Source organism: Lycorma delicatula, chromosome 2 (assembly GCF_047948215.1).
Source record: "Lycorma delicatula isolate Av1 chromosome 2, ASM4794821v1, whole genome shotgun sequence".
Classification (NCBI taxonomy): Eukaryota; Metazoa; Arthropoda; class Insecta; order Hemiptera; family Fulgoridae; genus Lycorma; species Lycorma delicatula.
The window spans coordinates 110,374,858-110,390,204 of NC_134456.1; the positions used below are offsets into that span (position 1 = coordinate 110,374,858).

The 15,347-nt window shown below is 34.5% G+C and overlaps 1 protein-coding gene across 3 annotated transcripts in view; it reads right to left on the reverse strand.

Annotated features, from left to right (window-relative positions):
* Positions 1-15,347, reverse strand: part of LOC142319116 (uncharacterized) — an 83,841-nt gene that overhangs the window by 60,150 nt on the left and 8,344 nt on the right. Inside the window, exon 1 of one of the 3 annotated variants that reach the window (XM_075356039.1) lies at positions 8,886-9,165. The exons of the other annotated variants lie outside the window; for them this stretch is intronic. The gene's annotated coding sequence lies outside the window, so the exon portion shown is untranslated. Of the gene's footprint in view, positions 1-8,885; positions 9,166-15,347 lie in introns of those variants that run through there. 3 annotated transcript variants of the gene reach the window in all.

A 15,347-nucleotide genomic window follows, 5' to 3' on the forward strand; every position in this document is an offset into this window, starting at 1 on the left:
TTGTAATGAGTTATAAATGAAAAATGCGATATAATAACGAATTATTTTATTTACTCATTTGATACATAGTATTAATTTTAATGATCCAGTGGGTCTGTATGTTCGCCCTTATGTTGCACCCACAATTCTATACGTCACCACGTCCTCTGTGACATGCGACGGAACATTTCTCGTGTTACGTTACGGAAGGCGTCCCTCACAGCGTCACACAATTCTTCATTTGAGGTGTAGCGACGTGGAGATACATGTGCCTTGATAATTCCCCATAATGAATTGTGGTGTGTTGAGATCAGGACTTCGAGGTGGCCATGATAACGGAACTTGTGATGATGGAGTACCGCGGCCAATCCAACGTCCTGGAAGGGTTTCATTCAGAAACGCACAGACTGATAGAGCAAAATGTGCAGGTGCTGCATCCTGCTGCAACCATACTCGTCCCATAAGATCCTTCTCTTGAAGCTGTGGCATTAACCACGCCACCAATATCTCTAAATAAGTTTATGCATTCACTGGTCCATCAAAAAAATAATGACAAAACAAATGGTCATTATTTTAAGTCATTCCACCCCATATCGTTTGGTGGATTTCTTTCCAACTCTGTCCGGTAATAAGAATTTTGTTTTTCCCAAAATAACACATTTCTGGCACGCGAACTGCGATAGATTGCAAATTCGTCAGTAAAAAATACCTTTGCACTGCAGCGGGGAATTTTTCTAATAAAGCCGGGTAGGATGTAGTATTCTGTAGGATGTATGTAAATTCATTCAATTTTTATTCCGGTAAAATTTGAAATTAAAGCTAAATATTTTTACTTTAAATCAAACATATTCACGTATATTTATGATAAATTCTAAAAAAAAGTATTGTTTTTGCCTCGAATAGTAAATAATTGTAATTTAAATTTAACTACTTAATATATATTATGTAAAATTATGAGTAAAATAAACACAATTCTTAAGTTAGTGAGGTTGCATTAATAAGTTAACCAAAGACTAATAAATATGTAACAAACGTTCTGAATAAAGTATATGATAATATTTCGCATTACAAGAGTAAATGATAATTTTGTTACTGTTTTCGAGGTAAGGATATGCTAATCGGGCAGTATACCTGTATCTTTGTCAATGAGTTTGTGACTATTAACTCGCTTCATAGCAACGATAAAGAAATTGGTGATGTCATTCACTTTGCTCTTAACCTATAAAATTTCAGTCTTCCTACTTTTTAAAGGAACACAATTTTAATCCCGAGTGAAACAAGCAAAAATTCTAAAATTACGCGTTATTAACTGCTTAATAATTAAGCTACGAGTATTCTTATTGTTTTCACCCAGTTTGGTAGATCTTTGACCAACAGAAAAAGAAAAAAAATATATATTTTTGTTGTAATAAACGGTGTAAGAAAATATGTGTGATAAGAAAAATTTACATTAGCAATGAAGTAATGTATGATAATAAAGAAATATATGATGATAAAGATAATAAAGATGTGAAGTAAAATATGATAGTAATATGACTACAAGTGTTATTTCGTCCTAATTCGAGCAATAATCAGTTTCTCTCAAAAAAAAAAGAAATAACAGTCGGACTGTCTAATGAAGAAGGTTGCATAACAGTGAACTTTATGTTAAGCGATCGTTTCAGAACGTTTTCCTCCACAGCAGTTAAGACAAGAGTTACTTTTAAATAAGACTTAAAAATAATTTTTTTTGTAGTAATTGATTACTTTAATTACGTCTTATTTTAATTCGTTCTTATTCATTTTATCAATATAAATGCAGACTAATCGGCTATTACTGATTAGTCCTAAATTTATTTATTCATAGTTTAATAACTGTATAAAATATCCAAGCCAAACACGCACACTACTGATGTCTACTGTTTATTCTACGCTTTTCGCCCTTCGTTCTGGAAGGTATGGCCTCCCACACCGAAAAAAAAGAGGGATGTACGCAACCCACTCTTTAGGCCAAAAAAACTGTCAAAAACATCAAATTTTTAATTTGTAGCTATAACTTTCACATAATCTTACATATCACCATCAAAGCTTGTTGTCAAATCCATTCTGAGATACCGTCCTAAATTATTTTTTACATTTTAATGCGTTTAATTTAAGAGTGGTTTTTTAATTTTTGTATTTTATTCTCTCCTTTTTGTGCACTTAATATAAGAGTGGTTTTTAGATTGTTTTTTTATATATATTTTTTTATTTTCTACTTATTCGTCTTCATAAGTTTATATTTTACAGCTGCGTTAGCGCACAGGTTTGAGCGTATTTAGCGAAAGAATGGATCGGTACGTTTTACGGTGGGTGACAGCAACCAAAACATAGGGCCAACGATTTAATTTCCGGATAGCCAAGATCGGGTCGATCAACAGTGTAACGGATGTGCTAAACAGTTAGCGGTCGACCTACTGATACGTTCGCCGTTTGAATCGTGAAAATCGGACGAGCGGTTGCCGAGATATTACGGTGGCGCCCCATCGAACCCCTCCCCAATTTCCGAACGGCGCCCCGAGGACACTTGAAAATATTATCATCCGATGGGTATCACTGGGAGCGGATGGGCTTACCGCCCAGGGGATCGGAAAATGTTTGAAAGCGCTAGGACCAACCGTTTTCGAGATATTTGCGATTTTCACCCGAAAATTCGAATCCGATTATTAAGGTATTAAATTTTCCCAAAACTTCGGTCGCGAATTTAAAATCAAACTTACCGAAACAGGCAAGGTTATCTTTCATTATAAAAATTTCTTTCAGTAAGAAAATATGCATGTAAGCGAGGTTGCATAAGTTCAAGGGGCTTTTTTTTACTTAACAACTTAGGGGCATCTTAGCGACTTGAAAATGTTGTTAAAATGTATTGTCATCAGGAGAAAACCTGCATGCAAAATTTCAGAGCGAATGGATAAGCGGAAGTGCTTTAAAATTCGACTGAAATGTTCCATACCATGAATCTCACCTACATAGTCCAAGAGCGAGTTAATATACTGTGTGTATATATATATATATATATATATATATATATACCTTAAAATTTATTATACCGTACACATACTGTCTTTCACAAGTATCATATTACAGCCCCGCGCTGCCTAGGCAGTCATTGCCAAGACCAGATCTGTGCCAATTCGGCTTGGACAAGCTATACTTATTTTTATTGATTCCAGCGTAACCGGACAGAACAGAACTTGACAAAACAGTGAAGAAACAGAACTATGAACAAACAGAACAAGGAAAAAACAGAACATATCATATTTATATTCATCTAATTTCTATTGATTAAAGAAAATACAGTATTTATTTGATGACTATTGAAGGGAATAATTACAGAAATACTTATTCATATAATATAATTATAATTAAATTTTTTAATGAAATTTATTTAGGATTTCTGACACAAAACATGGGTTTAAATAAAGTAAAAAACCTTTAATTTATATTATCTATTTATTAATTTTGTATTTAATTATTAATATTTATCCTGTAATGGCAGAATAGGAAAGAACAAATATCCATTATTATTTTTATTTTGTCGTTTTAGTTCGTTTTTGTATAAATACTAAATTAATGGTCTGATGTCTTAAAATATAATCAGCAGTATCATTTCACTGAATCTGATAAAGTTATTTTATAAAAAAAAACAATATTTTCATTAACTATACAATTTAAGTTTTAGCTGAATCAAAATTAAAATATCGAACACTAACTTTCATAATATTTAATAAATGAACGATTATATTATATATTTATTTTTTGGTAAACCCATGTTGTACTTACTGAACATTTTTGCTACTTACTGGAACTATTTACTGAAATTTTTGTAATAATTCCTGACCTCTTGATGATTATTTTTCGATTGGTTTTTTTATTATAACGCGAAGGTCTAACTTAAAATAAAAAATTATATCTGAAGATGTAGCTAAAAAGAGCCGCGAAACGTCATTAAATAACATAAATAAATAAATGTGGATTTTAATTATGCAGAATTGTTAATAGAATACGACGGTATAAAAATTTTTAAAATACCGTAAGTAGATTTTCTTTGGCCGGACTTATTACTGAAAATGTTCGATGTTACTACACCTTTATTCAAATATTAATTCATCACTTTGTTCATTATCAACCGATTTTAATAAATGTGGGTTTTAATTATGCAGAATTGTTGATAGAATACGATGGTATAAAAATTGTAAAAATACCAAAAGTAGATTTTCTTTGGCCGGACTTATTGTTGACAATTGTCTATGTTACGAAGACGAAACAAAAATTTTAAAATTCAAATTGAGAATTTGTAATGTGATCATAGGTAGTTTTTTTCGTTTCTTGGAAGAGCACATTAAAATCCGTGTAATGGGTTTGTGTAATTATTAATCCCTAATCTTTCTAATGGGATTTTAAGAAAGTTACCTGTATTTTTTGTATTATTTTTTCAATCAAATACCGTATTTATTAGAGCACTTCCGGCCCCCGAATAAGCCTCCCACCACGATTTTCCGGACCGAAAATCAACAAAAAAAAAATCGAGTACATACCGGTATTTTAAAGTGCAACAGATATGATAAAAAATACGAGTACGTAAATACGAAAATATTCAGAAAGTAAAGCATTTAATTCGTTCATTTAAATGACAATATTGATATTACATTAATAATTAATTACCGTAAGTAATAGCTTAGTTCAGAATCAGTAGGCCAGTAAAACGAAAAGAAAGTATCATGTTGAAAAGGATCATTTCAATACACTTTTTAATATCGGATTTTATTTTTAATTAATCACTGCCACTGTCAATGTCTATAGAAGAGTTACCGGTAGTCTCCACGTCGCTCTGCCAAAGGTGATCGATCGTCTTCACTACCATCAAGTTCATTAGATATTCCGAATTTTTTTAAACTTTTCCTTACTAATTCCGTGGAAATACCTTCCCAAGCACCTTTTATCCAAACACAAATCCGGTTAAAATCTGGGCCTTTGATTCTTCCTGTAGGTGTGAGAAAGAAATTTTCATCAGCCATCCATTTACTGTACAGTTGTTTTAATGCAGATTTGAACGGGTTATTAATGCAGACATCTAGTGGTTGCAATAGAGATGTCAATCCGCCTGGAATTATTACTTGGTCTGTCATACCCCTTTTTAAAATGTCTTTCACTTTATCAGTCGTATGTCCCCGATAAATATCCATTACTACCGTACCGGTATTTTTTTTATTAAGTAAATCTCCTGATCGCTTTTGCCATACACACCTGATCCGATCTAAAATTAAGGTTTCGTCCATCCAATCTGATTCCTGTGGTCTGATAATAACTCCATTTACCTGTACGGTAGGAAGAGTTTTTCTTTTAAAAACAATGTACAGAGGTAATTTTGATTCATCAGAAGTAATACAAAACATAACACTACACCTTTGTTTTTTATTACCACCAGTGCGAATCGTAACAGTTTTTTCACCTTTCTTATTTACGGTTTTGTCAAATGGCATTTCAATTTATAGGGGGGGGGGGGGTTATCAGCGTTTCCTATTTGAGAAGGCAAATAGCCTTTATTTTTTCTAAGATTTATTTTGTATTTGTGAAAATGTAATTTTTTTTTTTCATAGCGTCTGGAAGTCGTTGAGAAATGGTCGTCTTTCGTCTTATTGACAAATCATTTCGTCCAAAAAATCGTGTCATCCATCCACAGCTTGCTTTAAAATCAACTTTATTTAATGATTTAGAGATTTCACGAGCATATGATTGACACATTTCTGTCGGACAGCATAACCGCATTTCCTTTTCTCTATAACAAAGTCATACAATTTTTTTTCTATGTCTGTGTATTTTGGTTTTAAGCCACGAAAAGCCCTTTTATTACCAGTGCCTTTCACCAGAAGTTGTTTCTTCTTACGCCAGTCTCGAATGCAGCTTTCATCTACGTCAAATTTTCTTCCTGCCGCCGATTTCAAATTTTTTCAGCCTCTTCTATAACGCGCAGTTTTTCATTTACTGTAAAAGATCGTAGACGCTGTTCTTTTGTACTCATTTTAATGCTGTAATTAAAATAAATCACCGTATTAAACTTTACAAAATAAACTAAACAGATAAAATGCACATAACCGTTCACATATACAAACAGTACAATGACTATGGCGAATAGACAAGACGACGATCGGTAACTGATACTGTTAACTGTAGTGTCATTAGAACCGGATGCAGCCTATACAGAATGAATCAGTTTTATAAAAATACCGTAACTTCGTTCCTATCAATAATATGAACAGGATTTAATAATTAAGGATATATTCTGTATATGCGGCATCCGGTATTGATAAACGAAATCCTAATGTAACTATATTTATGTGATTGAATTTAGATACTTCTAAGAAAACGTTTACTTTTCATAAATTATCCTGGCTAAAGGCTATGTTTCAAGTAAACCCCGCACTCTTATTTTTTCTCTCCAATTCCAAGAAAAAAAGTGCGGGGGATACTCGAATAAATACGGTATTTTAAAGAGTGTTTTAGTGCCTGATAGTGTTTAAATTTTTTTTAAGTTTTTTCAACCTGTAATAACATTCTATAACAATTCTTTTGATGATTGTAGGTAAAAGTGTTTAAATTTCTAAATTGATTTTAAATTTATAGCTTAGTGTTTTTGGATTTATAAGCAAACAGCCTACTTGTATTCGTTCTAAAACCAAAGTGTTTTATCCTATTACTCAAACAGTAGATATAATTAAACAATAAGATTAATAATAAACATTTTGTTTCTTACCCTATTCTGCGATTATGGCATAAAAATATGACTAAATAAAAATAATTAAATAAAATACTTTATTTGTTGTTATTTGGGTTTGCTATTTTGTTTAAACACATGTTTTGTGCCAGGAATCCTAAATAAATTTCATTAGAAAATTTAATTACAATTATATTATATGAATAAGTATTTCTGTAATTATTCCCTTCAATAGTCAAAAAATAAATACTGTATTTTCTTTAATCAATTAAAATTAGACGAATGTAAATATGATACGTTCCGTTTGTTCATAATACTGTTTCTTCACTGTTCTGTTCTTTCGCTATTCTGTTTTTTCAGTGTTCTATTTCTTCATGTTCTGTTTTATGAACTTCTGTTCTGTCATAGAACCGATTTCAGAGTTTTAGCCCAATAAAATTTCAATTAATGAAATATTTGGATTTTACAAGGGGAAGGCACATCGGTTCGAATCCGACTTCATTTTATTTTTTATAACTTTTTTTTTAAATTTAAGTGTATTGATTTATTAATTATTAACTTCTGATAATAAAAAAAAAATACAATGAATAATAATGCAATAATAACAACAAAAAAAATGGAATAAAAAATATATGTAACTTAATAGGCGTACAAGGAAGTCGTGTCCACATCAGATTTTTAATTCTGATAAAATAATTCCTCATTGAAATAGCTACTACTTGGAAAACAGACATTAACTGAAAAACTGTTACTCTAAAAATGCCTAAATTTGTCAAGGAAAATGAGAAAAGATTAGCTATCAGTTAATTGATATATCTTTTAGAAATTTTGTAGGCATTTTACATGTTTATGAAATAAGATTAAAAAGTAGTAAAGAATTGTAAACATCTTTAATTCTTTTTTTGTTGTTTCAAGACAAATAAATAAACTTTATATATATATTTTTTTTTTTCAATAATGATAAAGAATTGCTTGTTTTGCACCCTGAAAAATAAAAGTAATATCATCCTTGAATTTCTTGTGTAATTATAAACCAAATTATTAAACTGAAAAATTATTGGCTAAGATAAAGTGCCGTTAGTAAAACTAATATTAACTTCGCAACAACTCTTCCTGTAAATTTAAAAAATAAAAATAAACTGCTTAAGCGATTACAAATTATTCTTTTTCTTTTAAGCAATATTCTGTCGCTTAATTAGTGGTATTAATTAGCTTGTTAACTTCATTAAACATATTAAATAATTTAATTAATAAATGTAACTCTGCAGTTATTATTAAAGTAAATTTTATTATATAAGTTTATATTTTTACTCCTTAAAAGTTTAAATACTGGTTTTTTACACGACGTCCAAAACGGAATGTAGGCTAGCTATATATATATGTTTAAATAAATTTTAAAAAACTGAAAAAAAAATTATATACAAATAACGCAGAAAAATCAATACGTCGAACGAAATGAACAATGTCAATTGTTCATGATGATGTTTCATTGTTTTCAATGTCAATTACAAGATATAGGCAACGGGAAGTTTATAGTACGCGGATATTTTAATCAATTTAAATACTACAGCCAAGTCATACTGGCATAAAGCCTTCACGGATCTAATGACAGTGGTCCGAAATTTAGGGGCTTCACACTTCTACATTACACTGTCGTATTATAATCTGCATTGGCTGTACATCCTATTTTTTTTACTTTTTTTTGGCAATCGTGTTTTTTAATCTTTTACAGATTTAAGACTGGTTTTAAATTTATTAATACTCTTGCAAACAAACTTGTGTATGTTGTTTTTTTATCAAAATATTTTGTTGAAATACCTATTAGCTGAAAAATGGGCAATAGCAGAAAATCCATTAGTTCTTGTATTATTAGAAAACTGATTGAAAAATAAAATACAATCATCTAATTTTTTCGTAATTAATAGGAAACGAGGTTTTAGATTGCAAATTAATTGGCAATGATATAACGCGATTATAATACAATACGACATTTAAGTAGGTTTAATTAAACTATATAAAGCTTAAATCACTAGGCATTATCAAATTAACCGCTGAAAATCTCTGTAACATCTCAAGAATGATTTTTTTTTTGTCTGAAAAATTTACAAAAATTACTCAGCGTAATGGTTCGTACAGAATAATCAGCAATGAAATAATTGTAAATAGATTTTACCTTTAATCCCAGCTAGCTAAACTACACAAGTATTTTAATTTTTTTTTTCAAGTACTTCGTAAGTAGTTCGTAGTAGTCTCTAGGTTATGTTAACTGATATGCTTAATACGCTAATAATGTGTAACAATAATATTTCATGTTCGTGTACAAATCTATTATAATTTGTAAAAGTTTTAAAATGGCGTGTATAATAACTGCACGCTTTTTTTCTGAAGTAATGGTATACACAAATCACAAATAAACGTTTTAACCTTCTAAAACGTTTATTTAATAAGGTCCAATAACTAGTGGTAGCTGAAAGACGCAACTAAAGAACAGAGTTAAAATTCAATTGGTAGGGTTAGAACTGTATCTGTCGACCTTCCTTACGAAGAGATAAGAGGTTAACTTGTGCACTACTAAAATCATAATAATTTCTGTTATTTTCTCGTTACATTGTTATAATATTATATGTATTTGTATAAATATACTTATATATGTAATTTCATATCTATGAACAGAAAAACTATATTTTTTTTATTAATTTTTATTAATATGTGAATATATTAATGCATTATATGTGCATTATCTACGACTTATAATTGACCTATTTTGTACATAATACTTTATTTAAGAGTAAATAAATTGCATTTATAAGAATTTTTACATCTGCTATCTCTCAATACCCTTTTCGAAACCCAAACACGCAACAATATATGTATACATTAACGATCACGTTTTACGCTATATATTATTTAAAAATTATTTATTAAACTGTTTTCTACAAAAAGTTTAATCATTTAACATCATCTTCAAAGCTTTCAATCTAAATAATATTTTGTTTTTTTTGTCGTAAAATTAATGAAGTTAAATAAATTGAAATGGTTTCATGCATAACATTTTATTTTATTTATTTATTTTTTTATTTTATTTTACATTTTATTTTATTATTTTTACGTACTTTTTTATTACTTAACATTCTATTTGCTTAACATTATTCATTTTTAAAATGAATAATATCGACAATAAATGACAAATATTATCTACGTCTATTATTGCAGTTGGACTTAATTTATTTTTGTTTCGTTATAAAGTTTATCTTTTTATATTATTGAAATAAAGAACTTTTCAGCCCTGAGGTAGATATTCCCCACGTCCGGAACACAACATCTACGTTCCACATCCAGGGCGGCAACAGCTGTACTCAAGTACATTACATATAGCTGGCTAACGGGGTTCCGAGTGTTGTTTCTCGGATATATTTTTTTCGGTCGATTTACATCTATAGGCCGAATTACAGGACTGGACTTTACGGCCACCTGCAGATACGACATTATTAACGATTACGGAAATGGATTAATACCGCCGTTAGAGCTGGCGATGTGGCGGCCACGGTCAAAGTTATTTGCAGGTGTAACGGAGACCTTTCGTCGTCCACATGCCCCCCGCGATGGCAAGCATGTAGTTAAGGTGCCCATGTTCGGAGCATGGGAGCCCTGAAAGCTTCGGTGGGTAGGGGCCTGGAGTCAGTGCAGAGACTGCGCATCCGCTCTCTGCCAGGACATATGCCGGTTCCACCGGAGTACCGGAACGGACCTCCAGGGTTGGTAGCCCTGGAGTGGGGGTGTACCCCGGCGGCTAGCCTTACTACAGAAGGGATTATTTGTTCATGGAAACTGAACAATTAAACGTGGCAGAGGGTTCACGTAAACACCCTCGTTTAGAGCCGGCTGTTTCGCCTGAACCGAAACGCCGAAAGAGTACGGAGATTAAGAGGAGTGAGATTGAGGCTAGAAAAAGCTTGCAGAAAGCTTTTTTCAAGAGCAGCATCCCAAAACCCAAGTATTTGGTTATTACGAAGGAAGAAGGTAATTTCTCGAGGGTGAGTCCTTTCCTCATCGCTCGAGAAATAAACAAATGTGCTGGAGGCCCTGTTAAAGAAATAAGAAAAACTTTTACGGGACTTCATGTAGAAACTGTTAATGATATACAGTCTCAGAAGATTCTAGGACTGAAGAAAATTGGAGAGCTAGCAGTACGTGTTGATCCCCACGGCACGCTCAACACCTCAAGGGGTGTTGTGGTCTGTCGGGATCTTTTAAATTGTTCGGAGCAAGAGATTGTAGAGGAACTGGCAGCACAAGGAGTAATAGAGTGCCGTCGGTTGAACATGAGAAGGAACGGTGAGGTCTTACCCTCAGCTTCTCATGTCTTCACTTTCAACCGGCCTACTTTGCCAGAAAAGATAAGAGCGGGGATTCACCGTTTGGATGTGCGGGCATTTGTCCCACAGCCAATGAGGTGCTTCAAGTGCCAACGCTTTGGCCACACCGCTCTTAGATGCGAAAGACCGCAAATATGCGTGTGCGGTGAAGAGGAGCATGAGGAAGAGCCGTGTAAAGAGCCTCCTACATGTATTAATTGCAAAGAAGCGCATTCTTGTAGATCAAGGAATTGTCCTGTCTACAAAGATGAAGTAGCTGTGCAGGAAGTAAAAACCCTGCAAAAAGTCAGCTACTTCGATGCAAAGAAGATAGTTAACGCCCGTAAGCCTAGAGCAACAACAACTTACGCTCAGGCTGCGGCTGCCGCTCCTGTCACTGCTCCAGTTGCTGTCGATGAGGGTCAACTCATAAGTAAACTTGCTCCGACCTTGGCTAATATGATTGAAAGAATTATAGACAATAAAATGAAACCTCTCAATAGTAAAGAGCCAATAAAGCCAAAGATATTAGTACAAAAAGATAAAACACAGAAAGTTGCTCTTACTCTCAAGAAAACGGACGCCAAAGCAGAAAGTCAAGTCCGCCTCAGTGAGATTCTTGATGAAAAGAAAAAGGTGACTCCTACAGAGACTGTTATGGAGGCTCCAAAGCCTCCAGCAACTGAGTTGGCCTCTAAACCCCAGAGGCCACAAAAAATCACACAGGGGGGGGCGAGTGTCCCCCCTCCCACAGGCGGTGACCGGTGCTATCCCCGTGTCGAGGAGTGGGCAGGTTGCCGCCTCTCAATCGGCGCCTGAAACCGGCGCCGATCCATGTCCGTCGTCGTCGGCGGCGGCTTCGGTGGTCTCCGACACGGAGACCGGAAGCCTTACAGGCGACGACCTTCTCCGCGAACATGCTGCTGTTCGCAACATGGAGAAGAAGCGAAAAAAAGGATGGCCGAAAGGAAAACCCAGACAATAATTTAATTAAAAATTAGTGAGTCGATAGTACAGTGGAACATCAATGGATGTTTTTCAAACATCCATGAGCTCCAACGCTTGGTACATGATGTAGACCCGACCTGTATATGTCTGCAAGAAACACATTTCCGCCGAAATGAAAATTTTAAATTAAAAGGATTCAATATATTTCGGCGAGATCAACCGCCAAATATAAGAGTTAGAGGTGGAGTAGCTATATTAACATCGACTAGAGCTACCACCGAAGCGGTTGTTCTAAACACAAACCTACAAGCGGTCGCCGTTAGAATGAAGCGTCCGCTCCAGGTCACTGTCTGCAGCATATACTTGCAGTGTTTTGATTGGAATAAGGATGACATAGCAAGACTAATTTCCGAGCTTCCCCCACCTGTTTTACTGGTGGGTGACTTTAATGCTCATAATTCTCTTTGGGGATCAGATCGAGTAGATCCCCGTGGAAGAGAACTGGAAGGGTTCCTGATGAATTCAGAACTTATTATTTTAAACGACGGATCAGGAACCTTTTTCAATGCCAGAGATGGATCGACGTCCTGTATAGATCTTGCACTTATAAGCGGATCGATAGCACCGAGGTACAGCTTCCATGTTATAGACGATCTGCATGGAAGCGATCATTTCCCGGTGCAAATTGTAACTGATGTTACAAGAACAATATATCCCATCCCTAAAAGATGGTTATTTGAAAAGGCAGACTGGACGAGCTTCACAGCTAGAACGATACTCCCGGAAACAACTGGAGTTATCGGAGACGATGTCGACGCCATAACAAATGCAATAATTGAGTCGGCATCGAGATATATTCCCAAAACATCTGGGAAATTTACAAAGAAACCCGTTCCATGGTGGAACGATGAAATAAGTGAAGCTATAAAAAGAAAGAAAAGAACGCCTTTAAGAAGCGTCCTAGTATAGAAAATCTTGTTTCCTTTAAGAAATACAGGGCGTATGCAAAACGTCTTATGATAGATTCGAAAAAACGATCCTGGCAGCAATACGTGTCATCCATCGACAAAACTACTACTGCATCAGATGTTTGGAGGAAAGTGAAGGCGATTTGTGGGCGTAATGATTTTGCTCCCATAACTAGCCTTCAAGATGAAGATGAAATAAAAGATACTCCATATGAAATTGCAGAGCTGTTATCCAATCACTTCGAAAAAGCCAGCAAAACGGCCAACTACGAGGAAGGTTTTCGAACCAAAAAAGAAGAACTCGAAGGTCTACTAAATTTTAGAACTGAGTATAATTACTCATATAATGTACCATTTAAAATGGAAGAATTCGCGAAAGCGTTGGAAAAAGCAGGTAACACAGCTGCTGGTCCGGATGAAATCCACTATAATATGATCAGGCAGCTGAATACCACTGCAAAGTGTAGATTATTAGAACTTTATAATAAAATATGGCGGGATGGAACGTACCCACAGCAGTGGAAAAAAGCTCATGTTGTTCCAGTACCAAAGAAAAATAAAAATTTAACAGACCCCAATAGCTACCGTCCTATTTCTTTGACGTGTGCTATGGGGAAAATATTGGAAAAAATGATTAATAATCGACTCGTCTGGGTTTTGGAAAATGAAAACCTGATATCACCGTATCAAGCAGGTTTTCGACAATACCATTCTACCACTGATCAAATGATCAGCTTAGAGGACATTATATATAACAGCTTTATTACAAGGAAACATTGTGTCGGAGTCTTCTTTGATCTTCAGAAGGCTTTCGATATGACCTGGCGTCATGGTATAATGCTCCAGTTACATGAATGGGGCATTCGTGGCAATCTGCCTATACTGCTCAGCAACTACATGAATGACCGTACCTTCCAAGTACGCGTCAACAATGAATATTCATGTGAAAGAATTTTGGAAAATGGCATACCGCAAGGTTCGCCGTTGAGCGGTACCTTGTTTACCATTGCCATTAATAAATTGATATTAGCCATTCTAGTAGAAATCAGCAAAAGCGTCTATGTTGATGATCTGGCAATCGTATATGCCAGCAACAAGACTGCTATGGTGAGGTACAAATTGCAACGAGCGATCAATGCTCTAAATGAAGTTGCAAGGAATAATGGATTCCAATTCTCACCAGAAAAAACGTGCTGTGTACACTTTTGTAGGAAGAGAATTCCTCATCAAAGTCCTGCGTTGACAATTGATGATAATCCAATACAATATAAAGACAGCGTAAGATATTTAGGACTAGTATTGGATAAATCCCTTACATGGGGATTACATATACAGGACTTGAGTGATGGATGCAAAAGAGCCCTAAACATTATAAAATGTTTATCGAACTTAAATTGGAGCTCAGAAAAAGAGACATTATTGAGATTGTATAAAGCATTGGTTCAATCTAAACTAGACTACGGATGTATCGTATATTCATCCGCTAGAAAGTCGCACTTAAGAAAGTTAGACGTAGTTCATAATAGCGGAATAAGATATGCAACAGGTGCTTTCCGCACAAGTCCGGCGGCTAGTCTGATGTCTGAAGCCGGAATAATGCCACTACATTATAGAAGAGAGATCCTCTTGTTAAGATATGCAGCAAATATATGGGCTTTCCCTGCTCATATAAATAATAAATTGTTTACGAATCATCCCATGGCTGCATTATACGAACGTCGTGCTACTTATTCCAGACCAGCCGGAATTATGTACCACGAATTAAGAAATAAATATGAAATTGCCATTCCAGATACATTGGCAATTTCTACTAGAGAAATACCGCCATGGCTCTTGCCAGCGGTTAATACAAGTTTGGATCTCTATCAAGGAGAAATAAAAAAGAAACCAGCAGTGATCATCCAGCAGGAATTTTTGGCAACCGTCAGTAATTACGAAGAACATATTAGAATTTATACTGACGGTTCTAAAACCGAACATGGTGTTGGATGCTCGATATATGTAAATGAAGAAGCCCACTTTTGGAGACTGCCAGATGTGGCCAGTGTCTACACGGCAGAACTCACTGCAATTCAGCAAGCTCTTCGCTACACTGAACACTATTGCGAAGAGAGAGTGCTAATATGTTCCGATTCATTAAGTGCACTCGTCGCAATTCGGAACAAGAACATTAAGGATCTCCTAATTGCAAACATCCTGTCCATTTTATACGTACTAAAACAACGAGGACAGCGATGCGTATTTGTATGGACTCCGGGGCATGCTGGTATTACAGGTAATGAAATCGCAGACGAAGCTGCCAGAAAGGCAACAGTCTGCGATGTTTTGGATGCATTTCCTGTAAGAGTGGCAGATGTTAAAAAC